This window comes from Dipodomys merriami, unplaced genomic scaffold (assembly GCF_024711535.1).
Source record: "Dipodomys merriami isolate MVZ:Mamm:240054 unplaced genomic scaffold, mDipMer1.0.p SCAF_14, whole genome shotgun sequence".
Lineage (NCBI taxonomy): Eukaryota > Metazoa > Chordata > Mammalia > Rodentia > Heteromyidae > Dipodomys > Dipodomys merriami.
The window spans coordinates 25,484,999-25,503,685 of NW_027202715.1; the positions used below are offsets into that span (position 1 = coordinate 25,484,999).

The 18,687-nt window shown below is 39.9% G+C and overlaps 1 protein-coding gene across 7 annotated transcripts in view; it reads left to right on the forward strand.

Moving 5' to 3' along the window:
* The first annotated feature begins 509 nt into the window (after positions 1-509).
* Positions 510-18,687, forward strand: part of Rhobtb1 (Rho related BTB domain containing 1) — a 129,086-nt gene continuing 110,908 nt past the window's right edge. For 2 of the 7 annotated variants that reach the window (XM_070021032.1, XM_070021042.1), the window contains exons 1-2: positions 16,446-16,682; positions 16,846-16,946. The gene's annotated coding sequence lies outside the window, so the exon portion shown is untranslated. Of the gene's footprint in view, positions 577-1,114; positions 1,183-1,554; positions 1,653-2,300; positions 2,358-16,445; positions 16,683-16,845; positions 16,947-18,687 lie in introns of those variants that run through there. The other 5 variants (XM_070021033.1, XM_070021034.1, XM_070021036.1 and 2 more) reach the window with 5 other exon arrangements.

Sequence of the window (18,687 nt, forward strand, 5' to 3'; positions counted from 1 at the left end):
CAGATAATTTTCAGGTCTTTGGTGAAGTGTCTCTCTGGTAGTTTTATACCAGCTGTTAAAAGCTCTTCAAATTGATCCTGTTGCATCTTATTTTCACCCCTCTTTCATCTCACTGGAGAACGGGGGGGGGTAGTATAGAAAGACTGAAAGTTCTGGAAATAAGGAGGCATGTGGTTACTGTCAGCCTAGATCATCCAGATCACTAGAAAGAAACTTCTTGAGTTATTCAGAAGTGACCGTCCACATCTTGGTGGATAGTGAAAAGGTATCACTGCACCCGTTCGGCTCTAATGTCAATTGTTAAAACACAGTGAAGTTCCTGACACCCATCCCCTGCTCTGCCGACTAAAGCACGCGCAGCAGGCTGCGGCGCCCACGAGAGTCCTCATGTTTCCACGAGACGGCAGCGAGCCCTGTGCGGTCTGTGATGTCAGCAGAACCTGCAAATGGCCCCTCCACCTTCCACCTCCGGACCAGAGACCGGCCCGACCCCTGGCTCCGCCCGAAACTTTCCCAATACTTAGTCTGCACTCGTGGAAGGAGCTGTGGGGACCAGCCTGGCGCCCCCTCCCAGAAGTGGGTGGTGAGGATGGGAAGTCGGGAGGGGGGGTGTCGGAGGGGGTTGCTGTGTGGAGGTGACCCCCGGACCCGCGCCGGGATGGGCGGGTCACGGGCACCTGACCGACTGCAGCCGGGTTCCACCGTGACTGGACGCCTGGGAAGAGACCCGGGACGAGATCGGGGAGGACCGGGAGTCGGCCCAGGGCTCCCCGGGACCGGGCTCCGGGCCCCGCCCTGATGATGTCCCCGCGGGCGGCGAGGATGGGGTGGGGACCCGGAACCCCCGCCCCGCGCGGGAGGGAGGAGGCAAAGTGGGGAGCCGCGGGGAGCCAGGGTGAGAGGAGAGGGCGGGGCCCGTCCTCCCCCGTCCGGCCACCCCCCCTCGGCCGGGGGGGGGGAACACCCCCATCCCCACCCCCATCCCCAGCCCGTCCCCCACCCCCACCCCCACCCCCACCCTCACCCCCACCCCCACCCCCACCCTCACCCCCACCCCCACCCCACCCCCACCCTCACCCCCACCCCCACCCCACCCCCACCCCGTTGCGCAAAGGCGATGCGCCAGGCTAAGCCACCCCAGCCCGACCTGGAGCGGCCACCTGCGAGTCTCCACGTCCCCAGGTAGCGCGGGGCGGGGCGGGGCGGGGCGGGGCTCTGCCGGGGTGGGCGTGGCCATGGGGGTCTCTGCCCACCCTCTTCCTAGCCTACGGGACGTAGGGCTGACCGCACGCCTTCGCACCCTAAAAAGACAGGGTGACCTGGTTTCCTCCTGCTGACCTCCACAGCTCTCCAGCTGGGCTGGCAGTCTGGGGCCGCCGGGGGTGGGCTGGGGTGGGGAGCTTGTTTCCAGACCCCCCGCCCTCCACCTGAGGACCCCCGCCCTCCTGCCCACCGCCCTCCCCCTCCCCGCAACACTAAGACGCGCTCCCACCCACGCGCACAGCCCGCAGGGGGTGGCGGGCGGCCCGCAGGGATTAGAGGGATAAAGTCACTGGCAGACCGAAGGGATCAGAACCTGGGCAGATTGCGTCCCCCACCAGGCCCTTCGGAAAGGAGGTTCGGCGTCTGCGGCCAGGCGCGGCCGGCCTCAGGTGATGCGGGGTTTGGGTTGATTGTGTCTGGGTTTGTCACTTTGGGAAGCCTCGGGCTGTGTGAAGGTTTGGGTCAAGGGTTAGACTTTGATTCATTGCAGCTTTCTTTGCCCTGCTCTCTCTCTCTCTCTCTCTCTCTCTCTCTCTCTCTCTCTCTCTCTCTCTCTCTCTCTCTCTCTCGCTCTGTCTTGCTCTCTCTCTCTCTCTCTCTCGCTCTCTCTTGCTCTCTCTGTCTCTTTCTCTCATTTACAAGAAAAAGTTTGAAGTGGTATTTAAGGGAACTTGCGGTTTGTGTGTGTGTGTTTTTAACTTGTGAGTTTTCAAAAACAAAACCCAGAAAATACGAACTCTCTAGTTTGAATTAGGTGTTCCTTGTACAAAAGTCAAAAATACTGGCATGCATTTTAAAATAGGAATGACCACTCCCTGGCATCATTACATGATGAGTCCAGAAAGTGTGACGTTGTTAGGATTTAAGAGCTCAGGCTAGCTGCACGGTTGTAGGAAAGTTAACTACTTCCTAATAAGTTTTGTGTTTGTGTTGAGAAACCCGTCACTTCACCCTGCATTGGTGAGGTCTCCCTTGACATTACCAGATGACAAGGGACAGAACCTAGTACACTGCTTTTTTATTACTGATTTTTTCAGATGTGCGTGAACTCCCTTCGGAGGCCTCTGACCTTAGTCTGTGATGAGAAGAAAAAAGTAGGTATATTTGGGAGCCCGGAGAAATGAGGTAAAATTTCTACCCCATTAAAATATTCACATGTTGGCAATTTGAAACCCAAAGCATTAGTTACCACCTGTCAGACTCACTCTGAAGGAAAAGGATTAACTAATAAAAGATTTGTAAAAGGCTCCCTGAATCTAAAATTCCATAAATATGCTAAATAGTAATAATCCACCCATTGTTAAATTTATGTTTGCCACTTCTGCCAATGCTTCCAGGATAATTTAGATGCAACTTTCCTGTCAATTAAACAATGAGTTGGAAGACAATAATGAGTCCAATTCACATTCTATGAACGTTGGAAATAAAATTTCTCCCATAAGGCAGCATGGGTAGAGAATCATAAAAGTCAGCTTCATTTCAAAAAGCTATTTATGGAAAGACACTAACCTTATGGCTGGGGGAAAAGGGACCCTGTGAACTTCTGAAACAAAGACATACTCAGTCTTGATTCATGCATGTCTGAACCATAAAGAAGCCCTCACATTTGGGGTAAAACTACAGGGAAGACATCAGGTTTGTGGGACAGCCTAATAGGTATCCAATTTAATCCGTGAAATATGTCTCTTGGTATTTTAAAGCCATTCAGTCTGTGGTTGTGTCCATATACAAGGAAGAAAACCTTTCATAGTTACTTGGATGAATTATTCATTCTTCCAGGAGCCTGGGCTTGGTTTCTAAGCATCCTTAATACCAGCTATTATTTTAATATCCCAAGGATAATTGCCTTGTTCCTACTTGATTGAATGACATGTTAAACATTTTTCTCTTTGCATGTTGTTAACAACAAAGTGTTTACTGGTATCCTAGAGTAAAGCTTGTGTCTTCTATGCTAATTTTGAGTATAAATATTGACAGAAGTCATTCCTTGAGTTTTATATTTTTGTTTTATGAACAATTCTAGATTCCCCACTAGCAGATTAAGCTGGGAACAAAACTGAAAGTTGAGGAAGTTTGTCCTTGACCACTTTTAGTGGCCCTTATTTTTCTTATTCCTTCCAGTGGGATAACTAAGCCTCAGCTATGCTTCCTTCACTGCAGCCCCTTAACCTTTGCCATGCTTTGGACTTCCCATCAGCTTTGTATGGGCAAAAGGGCACCAGGTGGGAGATAAAAGAGCTTATGTTTATTGGGCCGTTATGATGTAACAGGCCTTGGGCCACATTACCTCATCAAATCTCAAACACAACACTATGCAGCAGACATTGACCCTACTGCGTACTAAAGAAAACAGAGGCTCAAAAAGCTCTCATGCTCAGACGAAAACAATTTCTGAGTAAAAGTCCCCAAAGTTGAATCAAGGTAGTCTGGTACTGCCCAGGGGAAAAAATAATAATAATTCTTATCCCACCCTGAAGCGTGGGTGAGTTCTCCCATCAATTCCCTGGTGGTTTGGCCTTAGGCCAACCCCTTAAACTTTCTGGGAAACTAGAGAATTTCCTTTCTCTAGTTTTGAATTAAATGATCTCTCAGAGGAAAGGGACTGTTATAGAATTCTAGCTGCCAAGCACATAAGCTAGTCCAACCACCAGATACTGGAGCAAGCTCTTCCCTGCCCTACCCTTTTCTGTACTCTGATCTTTTACCCCCATTTATCATCTTTTCTTCCTTTCTGTCTAAGTAAATCTTGCCTCCTCCCAGAGGCTTTCTGGACTTCCTTCCTTCCTGTGTTTCATATTGCAGGCCTTCATGGTCTCCTAGGGCTTATTCCTAATGGAAGCTTTTTACCTCTGTCTTAGCTTACATGTGATTGGCTGAATTATTTTCTCCCATGGTATTCTCCTGCCTTAGAATTTAGATGTCCGACTGTTTTCATTATGGGTTTCTGTAGGGTCCAGCATGGTAATCAATGGCACATAGTTGTTAATTGATTAAGTGTATTTGAATGAATAATTGTCTCATATAAAAGAAATGTGTGAATGGTCCATGCTGTCCCTTTCTTGGAAGCATCCTCTATCTTACACTGTTAGAGACAGTGAGCCTAATGTATGAATAGAGAAGCAAGCATAGAAATGGAGGTAAGAGGGCGGCCCTCAGACAGGCAGGACAACTGGATACACTGCACCATGGCCAATCACAGAAACAGACAGCAGAGCAAACAAAGCCTCGGGTTATAATGGAAATGTAGTTCTAGTATATATTTTATATATACTATAGTTTATTATTATTTTTTGTTTATGTGGTACTGAGGAATTGAACCCAGGACCTCGTGCATGCTAGGCAAGCATTCTACCACTAAGCCACATTCCCAGCCCTATAAATAAATAAATATATGTATACATATACATATACATATATTTATTTATTTATATGTATATATACATTTATTTATTTATATAAATCTGCTAATGAGGTAAGCCATTGTTTTATTAATGAGACAACTGAACACATAGACCTGAATAATATAATCCAAGCCTTCTAACTTCTATACTACTGTTCCTTCTACCAAGAGGCCAAAAATCTTAGGGATCATTCAATCACTGAGGTAGGTAACTTCAGCCAATGACATGCTTTCAGAACTTTCAAAGGGATTGAGGTTGCCCTGAGCAATCCTGGGTAGCAGCATTAGAACATTTTGATGTGGATGAGATAAAAAAAAAAAAAAAAAGATCAAACTAGGGTTTGAACTCAAGCCCTGGCCTTTGCTAAGAGGCACTACTATTGCTGAGCCACAGCTCCAGACTGATTTTTGCTCATTATTTTTGAGATATGGTCTCAGTTCCTGTCTGGGTACACCCTTGTATGTGATCTACCTATGTTAGCCTTCCCAGTAGCCAGGGTAACAGGAATGTGCTACTGCATCCAGCTCTTTGTTGAGAAGTCTTGTGAACTTTCTTTATGCCTGGGCTAGCTTGCCTCAAACCATTATCCCAATATTGTCAGCCTGCCTTGTAATTAGGATTACAGGCATGAGCCAACCAGCATCCAAGCTGAATGGTCTATTTTAAAGTTTCCTCTGTCCTCTATAAACTCAGATACTATTTTAATGAACCATCAAGCAGCTTACTAATACCAAACATTAGTTTACCACTTCTCTGTAAATGCTTAGAAATTCCATCCAAATGGACATACAGAGCATTTAAATAAGAGACTCAACATGTATTTGAAAGATGATTGATATGTTTCTGAAGCCCATGATGCCAGTGTCTTAACTTAAGAAGAAAAATGGTAACGTTTTTCCTCTAACTTAGAGAGCAATCCTTTCTAGAGTATTGCATCTATAACCAAGCAGCTCTTAAACTATAGAAGATGAAACAATCACCCGGAAGGCTTTTTAAAAACATAGGTTGCACAGAGCTATTCTGCACTGCTCTGAATTAAGAGATCTGAAATTACACCCAGATAATTACATTTTTAACAAGCACCTTTAGTGATCTCTCAATTAAGTGGTCTGATGATATCCCTTTGAGTTCCAGTACTAATTTTGGTATGTTTGTAATTTCCCTAGATTCCTCCTAAGAGGGGTGTGTGTGTGTGTGTGTGTGTGTGTGTGTGTGTGTGTGTGTGTGTGTGTGTGTGTGATGTATGGAAAGTATGGAAAGGTTTCAATGTGCTCAAACCTAGAAATTAGTAGACTGAGTTACTGGAAAACAATGAGCATCTATTACCCAGTAATAAGCCTATACCCACACATAACACATGTATATACACATACCTATATGTACACATGTATGCATATGAATACATTTTAATGTATATATTACACAGTCAGTAGGTTCAATATTGCTCCAAATGAAGACTGTTGCACAGTGAGATTTGTTTGTTTGATGCTGGTACTTGGGCTTGAACTCAGTGGTTGAAGCACTTGCTTGAATCATTTTCTTTGTCAGGACTGCCACTCTAACACTTGAACCACGCTCTGGCTTTTTGCTAGTTAATTGGAGATAAGATCACACAGGTTTGTCTTCTTGGGCTGGCTTTGAACCTTGGCTGCAGCTCTCAGCCTCCTTAGAGTAGCTAGGATTACAAGTGTCCTCCACCAGAATCCTACCTCCCCGTATTTTTGTTCGATGTACACAAAACAATGATTAGTGATGAGTTAAGTTCCCTGAGGAGATAATGAACCTCTTTGCACCCCCCCCCCAAAGTTTATACTCAGCATAGCTAAGAAAGTTGAATCTAAGAAATAATTCAATTTGCAGATCAGGTAAAAGATGTCCACATAAATATGGATTTCAAATGCACAATTCATGGCTTTCGATGTCTCATGTAATAATGTTAATTTGCTAAATGTAGCAAATCTGCTCAAGGAATATTAGCATTTCAATGTCATTAATTTCTAAAACAGGGGAGTAGGGTGCTGAGTAGGTTTTAAGAGGATGGACAAACTGCTTTTTTTTTGTTTTCTATTGTTATTGTAAAGGATGTACAGAGGGGCTACAGTTACATAAGTCAGGTAATGAGTACATGTCTTTTTTGAACAGTGTCTCCCCACAAGATGTATAGTTCATTTTCAACATAGTGTCTAGTGAATATCTAGTGAATTTGTTCACTTTTTGTCCCACCATTTCTGTGCCCCCCTTACCCTCTTCAAAACAGATAAATTTATATACAAGACAAAGGTTACAGAAAAAAATAAACAGCAACAAAGGAAGAAAATTTTTTTAAAAAACCTTTTGTTTCCATTTCTTGAAGTTCATTTTTATAAACATCATTTTATATGATCATAGCTATTGCGTCTTTGTGGTCCTCTCCTAAGAATATCTTCCTCTGGTCTCACTGCATGAATGTCTAGAGATAAACTGAATTTAAAGCAAACAAACAAAAAACAACAACAACAACAACCCTCTAGACATGTTCTGACAAAAATGGCCAGTGGCACATTCTGACACAACTCTTGAACTCCTCTGTGAGCTTCAGACTGCTGAACTTCTTGGGACACTGGGCTCCTAATACAGGAGTGAATAAGCAAAAGCATCTCCTCAGCTGGGAGGTTGGGAGCTAACTTGGAAAAGTGGAATTTGAACTGGGCTTTTAAGAGCCGTAGAATGTAGCTGGATTGTGGGTGGAGGGAGACATCTGAAGCTCTGAGAGGAGGTCTGTTCCCTTAGGCCTGGAGGGTAGGTAGTATTTAGAGCAAAATATGGAGAAATTCATGTGGGCAGATGAAAAAAAAAAAGAGTCCAGATGGTTGTCGGCCTTAAATTCTAAAAAGTTTAGAATGTCCATGTTAGGCAATCTACACTGTTGTGTCAGTTATGGGAGAGAACAAAGGGAAAGAGTATGGGGAAATCATAGGCAGCCCAGCTTAGATCAGTAAGCCAAGATACCAATTCCTCCTCTATTTAGGAGCCAGGAAGTCTGTGACCTGTAGGCTAATTCTTTGGGTCTCCATCTTATGGTGCTAAATGAGAAAAACAACAGAAACTATTAAAAGGATCATTGTGAGGATAAAATGAAGTTATACAGTGCTTTGCAGAATGTGTAATATTATAGAAATATTCAATTAATGATATGATATGATATTACTGCCTCTATTGTTATTCAAAAGGGATTCATTTCCAAGCAGCCTGCACAAACACTTTCAGAGGAGTAGAAAAAAAATGGGGAAATCACTGTTTGGTTTTTACATTTGGGTATAGTCTTAAAATCTCCTTTTTCCAAATTGAAATTTTATTATCAAACATCAAAAGGAAAAAAATGAACCCAAACACCAATGTCTCACCCCTATAATCTAGCTCCTGAGGAGACTGAGATATAAGGATTGAGTTTCAAAGCCAGCCTGGGCAGAAAAATCTGCATAACTCAATCCCCAATTAACCAATACAATGTCAGACTAGAGATGTGGCTCAAGTGGTAAAGCACTAGTTGTAGAGTAAGATATCCTGTGATGCCCAGAGTTCAAATCCCCAGTATTTGTGCACCAGTAAGGAGAAGGAGGGAGAGGGAAAGGAGAGAAAATGAGAGGGGAGAAGAAAAAAAAAGGGGGAGAGGAGGGGAGGGGGAAAGAAGGGAAGAGGGAAGGGCAAGGGAAGGAAGAGGAAGAGAGAGGAAGAGGAGAGGAGGAAATTCACAAAACAACCAGGTATACATGACAGGTCTGATTGATGCACAGGGCAGGAGATGGTATCTGGGAAAGTCAGACAACTTAAATTCCAAATCCTGCAGGAATTCTTTGTGACTCAAGCCAATCATTCTGCTTCACACAACCATAGACTATCCCTATCTGAAATAGAATGAATGATACTCCCTAACTGAAAGTCTGTGTGCACAAGCTTCTATGAGGTGCAGAGTCAGCATGGCAGAGAATTCTGACTTCAGCGGCAGCAGCAGCATCTAACTGATGCATTATTCCTTTAATATCCTCAGGAATAATTTAATTCAGGAAAGCATCTAATAATGTGGAAGATACAATCTTTAGTCAAACTTTGCTTTATTGATTTATACCACAGAGCTATTTAGAACATTTTCTGAGCCATAGTTGTATGATGATCTTATTCTGAAGAAATTTTTAGTTCCAATTTTCATCCTGGGTTCCTTTCTCAGACACATCCATCTTCTACTTTAGCATGGCTAATCTTGTGCCTTTCTAAAGAGCTTTGAGTTTCAAACTGTACATGAAAGCATCCACGTCCTAGATTTTACCTGACCCATTCATAAACTAATGATTCAGAACAATACAGAGTTGATCCAAGGTACATGATGTTTCACATATATGGCAGTTTTTTTTTTTTTTTAATTGGGTATGTGGAGAGAAGTTTGGGACACCTTCCATAATGCCTTAAAGAGGGCAGGCTCGAAGAATGAATTTCATGTGTAATAACAAAAAAATCATGAAAATATTTCAAAAATAAAGTATTGAAAATTCAGTTTGGAAATCTACCATTCATATCTTCTAGATGAGCTGTGTATTACAAATCTATCTCTTCACTATAGTTTTTGAATTATGCATTTCTTCACTCTAGAAATTTCTGTCCTCTAATCAATTTCACATGCTAGTCAAGGTGTCACCTCCTAGAGAGATCTTCCCTGACCATCTAATCTCATTCACTCTTCCATTATTCTCTGTATGATCATTATAAAATATTATCTGTCTTACTATAATATGCGATCGTATTTCCCAATGGTTTTGGTCTACAATTGTTCCTTCTGGACTAGAGATCACAACTGAAGTCTCGTTTCCTCCATCACATCTGTTAAGTACCAGACACTTAGTAAGTAATTCAGCATATATTGTATCAGTGAGTTGAATGACTAAAGACCAAGATCTGATACTCTTTCAGGATTATATATTGCACAGCAGTGATTTTTTTCATCCTTTGGTTCACATTCACCTTTTACAACATTTAAATTTTTAACCCAAAAATCATATACATAGTTTTGAACATATAATTTGAAAGAGTTTATGGAGCTTTGGCTAAGGATCCTAGAGCTACAAGTGTGTGTATGAATTTTTAAAGTCCAATTGTAATACTGAATGAGACATTATAAAAATTAATTTACCATAAATACCAGTGTCTTAATGTTCATTTATTTACACTAATCAATTATCTGTTGCAGCTTTCCTTAGGAGAAAAAGGAGTATCTATAAATGTTATATATTTTATTTGTATGCTGGAAAGGATTTAAAGCTTACAGAGAAAGCTAATAAAAATACATACTGTATAGCAATATAAAATATATTCCAAATAGGTAAGAAAAAAAGAGTGTAAAAAAGTAAGGCTTCTAACAAAATATAGGGCCAAGAGAAATTCATACTCAAAATTTATGCCATGAAATTCAATACCCTTGCTAAAAGATAGTAACAAATGTTATTCTCAGTTCTTAGCAACTCATGCAAAGGAGAAAAAAATCACTTATGCCTTGCAGAGGGTCATATTTTATAAATACTTGTGCATGAATATATGTATATGTAATTTAGTAGAAAAAATACTTCATAAAAGAAGGAAGCATGAGTATAGTAAAAAGGAATAGGGAGATAATACTTCTAACATTTTGCTTGGGGCATATGGTTGTATACCTGAGCCTGAAATAAGCCATTAAAATTTAAAAAAAAAACCAAGATTATAACTAAAGCTTTATAAATTACAGTAATTTTTTTCAGTAGTAGATATCTGGAAAAAGTATTCCATCAGTCATGCGGCCAGGAATCAAAAACAACAGCTCTTCTTACAGTCATTCTTTTTACCCAGTACAGGCAATTCCATTCAAACATGCATCCTTTCATTGTTCCACACTACTTAAAACATTTGGAGTTCTCACTCTTCTTTTAAAGGGACATGCACCTAGGACATGGATTATTGCAACTTATAAGTTCAGCTAGCCTTAGTTCCCTGAAATAGAAACTCATTGCAGACTTCCAAACCTTCCCTTTCTCAGGGAGCAAATACAATAACTAGTCTCTCAGAACATTATGTTGATTGACAGCATTCTTCAAGGGGCTTATAAATGGATCACATTGACAGCTTTATTTGTCATTCTTAAGTGGAATGTGTTTCTCTCCCCCCCCACCCTCCTTTGTGTTAAATCGAGATCAGATGGAATTTCTTATTTCAACATGGAATGTTGTTACTCTCATCATTGCAAAAAGGCATTCATAGTGAATACTATTCTAATTTGCAAAAATTGTCTTTCATGAACTGGGGACTTGGGTGATTCTGTATTCGAAATGGAGCAGAAGGAAAACAACTTATGCAACAGTTTAGTTTTGCCTACTTATTTGAGATCCTGATATAGTTGTTAGAATTCTGTCACCATATGGAAGGTGAGACAATTATATAGCATTTGTTGGCATGCATTCTAAATCCTAAGATATAAAAAGGCATCCACAGCAGAATATTCACAATCCAGACACTAAACATATTTTTAAAACTCTTTGCTTCTTTGTCTCCTCATCAGATTTCTGGGCCTAGTCTTTTCTTTTTCCCTTTGCAAGAGACCTTGTTCCATAGAAGCAGTGGCAAAAACTTTGGAAATACTAGTTTTGTTTCTTAATATATCTCGTATATAATCAAAAAAGTTGTTTCTGTCCAGGAGAAATTGTTATTAAAAATCTCTATCACTGGCTGGGGGGCATGGGTCAGGTGGTGGAGCATCTGCCTAACAAGCACAAAGCCCTGAGTTCAAAACTCATGACCACAAAAAAAGAGACAAATTTCCTATCATTCCTATCCATTCACTACCACTTATGACTAAATAAGAATGGAAAGGAAGCTCTCTTTTTTTAATTTCTTAAGTCCATCCATAGCTTTTGTTCATGTGACTAATCTCAACACTGTGCTGTCTTCAGGATTTTTAAACCTTAGGCTATGAGTAAATTTTTCTCACTGAACATTTATAACTGTGTTTATTTTCATACCCACTACAAAAATAAAAATAAAGCCTGTTTATTTTCATGCACTGTATTTTCAGTAAAATTATTTCTTTTTTGATCAACTATTATGTGCTAGACACTGTAAGAATGCCAGGAATTACATTAGATGTGCTCCTCCTTGATCTGGCTTATGGTCTAGTGGTTATTTTCAGGATAGCCATATTGCCTGTGCTCTTCTCCTGATAGAGTATTTTTCCCAGGCATCATGTCCTCTTCCTTTACTCCTGGCCTAGTGGACTTGATTCATTTGCATTTCATGTTATGGACTCTTATTCCCTCGGGTGTGGCTCTTCAAATTGTTTTTATTTCACAGTTGTGTCCTTTTACTTTCTGTCATCTGTTTTCTCTACTAGATTACAGGCCAGAAAAAAGGTGTGCTTATTGTGAAGGTAGAGTCTTGTTGTTATTATGCTACCAGTCTGGATTGCAATCCTCCTTCTTTCATTTCCTGTGTGGCTGAGGATAGCAGATATGTGTCACTATGCCCAGACATGGGGCTTCCTCTGTATCTGGTTTGTGCCACCAGGCCCAGACATTAGTTGAGATGGAGTCTCATGAACTTTTCTGCCTGGACTGGACTTTAACAGTGATCCTCTGATCTCTGCCTCCTAAGAAGCTAGAATTATAGGCTTGAGCCACTACACACCCAGCATTAAAGCCATTTTTAATCTACATCAAGGAACATGATTTTTTAAATCTTAGAGCCAGTGAGGAAATTGGGATTTTGCTTATATTTTTGCTTCTGGTTTTGTTTAATAGGAAAACTTTAGTGAGTTATATTCATTTTATATTTTGAAAAACTATTTCTGGCTATAACTTGAAACTGGCAAGGGTCAAAATTCACGTAGACCAGATGAATATTTTCAGTACAGTGAGCAGTAGATCCAAAAGAGGAAGGATGTGGAGTCTGTGATTTGGGAAGTGTGAACAGATTCAAAAGATATGTAAGAAATAAAAGTGACAGACTGTCTTCTAAAGTATTAAGATGGAAATCATTAAGAGGTATCAGAGAATATGAGAGGCACAGCATGCTTGCACAGACTGATGCTAAGCTCCGGTTTGGACATGCTGAGTTTAAGCTTGAGATATCCCTGGCCCTCCTAGGGATTATGGTTGCAGAGATTGTCAAAAAGTACTGGGGTTTGGACATGAACCTGTGGCTCCTTTTGCCATTCATCAGTCTGGATATAGATTGATTGCTTATAGGAAGTAGGTGGTTTAAAAAAAAAAAAAAAGAACAGTAAAACCAAATGTTTCAGGAAATCAAACCTGTAATAGTCCAGCAGTCAAGGGTCACTCCATTGAGGAGGAAAGAAGGAATGGAGAAGAATGAGAACAGGAGACTCCTGGGTCATGATGGAGCAAGAGGGTAAGGATTGAAGGAAGGTAGGTATGGTTATCTGTGCTCAAGGAAGAAATTAGAAACACTGGATTTTGCTGGACATGGTAGTGCATAGTGGAATCTCAGCACTAGACGGCAGCAGGCAGAAGGATTTTTGAGTTCCACACCAGTCTGAGCTACACAGCATGAGGCCATCTCAAAAAATGATCCACCCATAACAACAAAAAGAGTGGTTTGTACCAGCTGAGAAACTTGGCTAGGGATTGTTTTGGTTTGTTTGGTTGATTGTTTGTTGCTTTTGTTTCTTTAAGTAAAGATGGTGACTGCTGATCAAGAGATCATTTTTAATTAAAATAAATTGCCAAGCATCATGCACCAAAAATGTGCCTTAGATTTGATTCTGTCTATGGTTCTGCCTGTTTGAGAGTATTGTAGAGGTTCCTATGTTATATATACTTTTAAGAAAATACATGAGAGCAGGCATATTGGAAAGACATGCTGATGTGTTGATGACCACAAAAATGGAGTAGAACAAGGGTGGAGTCTGAACGAATATAATCTGAAGGTCTGGGATCTGAATCAGAGAGAAAATTTAAGCCTGTATGCCAGGGAATTCTGTGAGTCAAACCCCACCTGTTTCTCCTATCAGAGGCATTTTTGTGGCCAGGGTAAATAAATCGAGCTCTGCTCCTGAAGCACTATTGACTTACCTCTCCCACTGGTTGGCATTGCCATAGAAGAGGAGGAGCTCAGGAGTTGGGATGTCCCAGAGCACATACTCAGTGACTTCTCTGGAATGAGCTACAGCCTCAGTTTCCCTCCCTGCTCTTGATGCCACACAGATGCCTGGATGCTCCCAGAGAAGAAGTGGAGTAGAAGTCACTATACTGAAAAGGTGATAGTACAGACGTTAGACTGAGGCAGTGTGAGCTGGGAATGGGAGGTAAGAAGGGAAAGATGAGAGCTTGGGAAATTACCTTCAGGACTTTGGTTATAAAAGAGAAATGAGAGACTGTGCAGCAGGTGGAAATCTAAGTGGCTGAGTGAGCATTTGTTCATTCAACAAATAAAATGCTATTTTATATGTGCCAGCCATTAGCATAAACTCCAGGAAGATATTTTCTCTTCCTCATGGAAGATCTATCATAAGACAGAGCTACTGATGCCACAGATTTTATGTATTTGGTGGATCTCAAATTTGTTTTACGATTGGTTAATTGGAGCAAATGCATCGTTTTCCCTCAGATATAAAGATCCAACTTGATTTTTATAAAATGGCAAAAACAAGTCTGTACTTTTTTTTAAAAAGTGAGAAAAACACCACATCCTCCTGTACTTATTTTGTTTGTTTTTTAACCTCTCTCATTTCATTTCTTTTGTCTTCAAAATTTGGGCAGTCTTTTTTTTTTTTTTGTCTTTTCTTTTTTGGTACTGGGGATTGAACCCAGGACGTTGCACTTGCTAGGCAAGCGCTTTGCCACTGAGCTACATCCCAGCCCCAAAATTTGGGCAGTCTTATCTCTGTTGCCAGTGACTTTCTAAAATAGTGTCCTTAATCCTCTATTAGGCCTTTCATAGTACTATTTGACTTCTGAAAGTCATCTAGTCATCTATTACTTAACAGAGCACCTACAATGCCTAAGCAATGAATATGGGCATGGAAATTAGAAATGTGAATCATTGTTAGATTATAAATGTTCTAAGAGCAAGGACACTGTTGGATGTAGAACTGACCAAAATTAGACCACAGTAGCATGAGTACAATTTTCATAGCAGAAAAGGACACTTGGTTTGTAAGGAAGTTGTAATGATTCTTCCTCAAGGACTGGAGAAGATCCCAGAAGGAAGTGTTCTTTAAACTAAAGGTTAAAAGATGAGCATTTAAGACAGCTGTCTTAAATGGAGAGCTGTTAGAATGTTTAAACAAAAGGAGAAAGGAAGCAAAAGGAGGAAAACTGAAATCATCCAGATGACTGGGAAATGATGGAGACCGGAAACAAGGAGTACATTATATGGAGACATTTGCTGGAATGGGAGATGGTAGATGAGCTTTTGACAAGGGCCATGGATGGATAAATGGAAATAGATCTTTTTGTGTACAAAGTTACCATTATCAGTTGGGTTTGTTTTTTGTTTGTTTGTTTGTTTTTGCCTTGTGAAGGAAAAGAAAAATGAAAACATCAAGCCTTTGAATCAGGGAGCCTGATATGGAAAGAAAATCGGGGATAAGGGTGAGGTTTCTAGTCCAGAGAAACATCCAGAAGATGTGTAAGATGCCTTGACTAGAATGGAAGTTACTGCCAAGTGGATAACGTTATATAAAACCCACATTTAAGGCAAGAGACAAGGAGAAGGTTTTCAGGAGTTTTCTGGGAGATGGGAAACCGGGGGTGGGAAATTTGCTGGGACATGAAATTTGCTGGGAGCCGAGGAAAAGCATGAATTTCACAGAAAAGTCCTTGTGCTGGGACATTCCTTGCCAGAATCATCTGGCATTATCATTTCCCCTTTCTTCCTTTCCTTTCCCATTTAGAATGAACCGTTGTCTGTACTGTCCCTCACTTGGGTCCACGTTTTATCTTCACAGCTCCTACCCCCTTATTTACTAATGAGCAACCACTGACCGGGTTTCTGGCAGTCACCAGCTTTCTTCAGAAACTCCTTCTCAGTATGCAGGAAATGATTTAGCAGAGCTACTATGTGTTTGTTAGGGAGTCACAGAAAGGAAAGAGAACCAGATGATTTGCTAAGTGGGTGTTACTGGGATTGTATTTGGATTTTCCTAACTCAACCTTCAAGTCTGTCTCTAGAAATAATACACATTTATGTAAATAATAACTAACTCTGAGAAAAATTACTAGTTTGGGCTCTTTGTCATCATTCTAATCAACCCCCCCCACCGCCATTCATAACATGGTCCATTTTGCCTCCAAGTTCCTGAGTTATTTTGCACATTAAAAATTTCTCCATGAATTTCAGGTCAGGAAGATAAAACACTTGGTTTTGTTGGAAGAAGTGATATATTTTCCCATAAAAGTTGAAATTATTTTTACAAATTATATTTTCATTTTACTGAAAGTGTGAAAATACTCAAATGTTAATTATAGCTTTATTGAATTTTAAGCTTCCTTAATCAAACAAAAAGGTTCAAAAACCAGGCAACATCCCAGACCAAAGATGGATCATCATGCTCTACCTGAATGGGTTATATTTATAACCAGAAAATAAGGAATTGACATACAGAAATAATCTGATTGGCTAAAATTGACATTTGCCTTATATGGTCATATTTTGGCAGTTCTCAGTTTCTGGTTGGCTGGAGGCTTAACTACTGTGATTAGGCAAGACTTGGTTACTTCATTATAAGGGTTTGCTCTTAGATTAGTCTATTTACAGATCAACCTAGGATTCAGTTCACTACCTATAAAGGTTGCTTTGAGCCAAACGTATGTTAAAATACAGAGGCTACTGTAGGCAAAATTCATTTTAATTCAACAGTGCCTTTACTGTTAGGTGAATAGTTTGCACACACCATCTCATTTGATAATGAGAGCAGTCCTGTTAAATAGAGAATATTATTACTTCCAGTTGAATGGTGAGGGTTGGAAATAGTGAAGTTACAGACTTGAAGTTCACTCAGACAGTGTGAGTGGGATTTGTTTCTTGACAGAATATCAAACTGGGAGATTTATCTAACAAGTCGGGACAGTTTCTGTTCTGAGGAGAATTAATTGCTAACAAAACAATCTTACATGGAATATAGTTTTCTTGTTGATGGTGAAATAGGCCATTTTTCTATCTCCTTCAGGTTATACAACAATCAAGAAGCAAATGAAAGAGGGCTCTTCATCAAGCATTCCTGATTAAGCTATAAAAATGGAATTGAAGGTTGTTATGCCCTTTTGCATGGTAAGTAACTACTAATTTGAGTACAATTGTCTTTTCTCTTTGGATAATTTTTCTTACGCTATTTAACAAAAAAAAGTAGAAGTAGTTCTTGTACAAAGATGCCATGCCTGATGGATAGTATCTAGATTTCTTTTTAGGGTGTTTTATGAAGTTAAATTCAGTTTGGAGTTTTACAAATTCTAGTTGTATGTGTTTTGTCTGGTTAAGAATTTGAACCATTCTGACCTGCATAGAATTTTTTTATTGTGAAAATACTGTACAGAGCCCTTCTAAACAGTTTTATACTCATCTAATATTCTTCAGTAGGGTGTTTGTTTGTTTGTTGTAGGTACTGAGTCTTGAACTCAAGGCCCAGTCTATCCCTATACCACTTCAGCCACAGCTCCCCTCCTGGCTTTTTTCTCTTTCTTAGTTTATTGGAGATAAGAGTCTCATAAACTTTCCTGCCCAGGCTGGCTTCAAACTGTGATCCTCAAACCTCAGCATCTTGAGTTGCTAGAATTATAGGCATGAACCACCAATGCCTGGCCAGTAAGCAGTGTTTTGACATGTGAACTCTGAAAAGTCATGGTCACATACAAGGAAGATTTGGAAATGGCCAGATTGTGGTGTAGAGGAATTTATTTTTTCATCTTATATGCTCAAGCTTAGCACATCCATCCATTTTGGCCTCTGCACTGATTCTCTGCTATTGGGAAAACTTATTATTAGGCTTCAAGTGATTAGGACCAGAGTCATCCCAAGTGAACACAATCATTTTTTGAAAGACCACATTATTGAGGATTTTCCCCAGGATATGTACATAAAGGGCTAAAAATGATTTGAAATGGATAGTTTACTCTCTTTTGTCTACTCATAGTAGACAAAGTCACTTGTTATTTTAGCTACTTATTTTATTTTTCTTCATATGTTTATAGGTTCTAAGGAATATTTAAAAGAAAAATTCTTGTGTATAACTATGAATACTGTAAATTTTCATTTATTTCAATGAATTAGGGAGTAAATATGTATGAATGTGTGGGAAGGCTGAGTTATAGATAACTTTTAAGCAAATGTGGCTTTTATTACCTTGAACTACAATAGAGTAACTCCAACAAAACATTACAAAGTAGAAGCCCTTAAGGTGACCTATTATAATAAATCATGTGAACATTTTATTATTAGCATATAGATTGGATGTATGTAAGAGCTTGTAAAATGCCTGAGGTTCCTCAGAAATTGTTTATTCTACATCTAAAAAGTGCATATAAGGTTGAAAATGAATGTTTAAAACACTGTACATTATTTACCTATAAATAAAGTATTTTGAAGCAAAGGTAAACACCAACTCAGCCCATGAACAAATTATTAAAAGGTTTAAAATTTACTGACGCACCAAATTAATGAGATATTACCATGTGTGCATACATAACTTAAAGAATAAAATTGCTGATCCCTCTCTCTTTTGGGTATTTGTGCTAATGAATCAGAATCCTATTTACACGATTAGTCCCCAAAGTAATTGCTTATTTGAAGAAGTTCTGTCTTGTGGGTTTTCAGTTAATTAAATCCATTTGCATTTTATGCACACATTTTATACTTTCAAGCCCTATTTTTCATAAGCCAAATTCAAACATGTTCACATAATAATACCTCTCATTAAGGCATTAAGTCTTTCATTTTTTAAGTTACTTTCAGAGAAGATATATACATTAAACACTTATAAATGAAATCCCACCAGAGTATTAGAAAAGTCAACCTA